The sequence below is a fragment of the Magnolia sinica genome, chromosome 9, assembly GCF_029962835.1.
Source record: "Magnolia sinica isolate HGM2019 chromosome 9, MsV1, whole genome shotgun sequence".
NCBI lineage: Eukaryota > Viridiplantae > Streptophyta > Magnoliopsida > Magnoliales > Magnoliaceae > Magnolia > Magnolia sinica.
The window spans coordinates 84391844-84392594 of record NC_080581.1 but is presented as its reverse complement, the minus strand read 5'-3'; the positions used below and the strand labels follow the sequence as shown (position 1 = coordinate 84392594).

General features: G+C 38.5%; 1 non-coding gene across 1 annotated transcript; it reads left to right on the top strand.

Moving 5' to 3' along the window:
* The first annotated feature begins 264 nt into the window (after window positions 1-264).
* On the top strand, window positions 265-371 carry LOC131257121 (small nucleolar RNA R71). Its single transcript, XR_009177139.1, has one exon. It is a non-coding gene; the product is annotated as a small nucleolar RNA R71 (small nucleolar RNA).
* Window positions 372-751: the final 380 nt, after the last annotated feature.

The window sequence follows — 751 nt, the reverse complement described above, 5'->3', positions numbered from 1 at the left end:
AGCATAGTCACTTTATACTTGAGATCATCCTCTTCTTTCAAGAGATACAATCCACCTTTCTCCTTAGATTGAGTCGGCCTAGACATGGTGTTCGATTTTAGGTAATAATCCCATGATTGTATTTTTTTAGTAAGACTATCGAGGTAATCCCATACCTCGTCGTCATTTTTATTAATGAATTCTCCATTATACATTGTCTCGACCATTTGGCGCATGGAAGATGTCAGTCCATCGTAGAAAAAATTTGTAATGCGCCACATTTCAAAGCCGTGTTGTGGGCATGAACTGACCAAATCCTTGAACCTTTCCCAACATTGGTAAAATATTTCATCCTCCTTTTGGGTGAAGTTCATGATTGCTTTTCTAAGGGTAATTGTTTTATGACGTTGAAAAAATTTCTTTATAAATTCTCTTTGCAAATCATTCCATGTGCCAATAGATCTAGGACGAAGTGAGTGTAAGCACGTCTTAGCCTTCTCCTTCAAGGAAAAAGGAAAGAGTTTCAGCCTGACTGTGTCCTCAGACACATTTTGAAAATATAAAGTGGCTATGATCTCATCAAACTCTTTTAAATGTAGATATGGTTCTTCAGATTCAAGCCTATGGAACTTAGGAAGGAGTTGGATAACCCCTGGCTTGATGTCCATATGTCCTGTATTTTCAGGAAAAATCATACATGAGGGCATACTCACCCCTGCTGGTTGTAAATAATCTCGTAAAGTACGAGGCGAGGGTACTTGATGCACCTCAT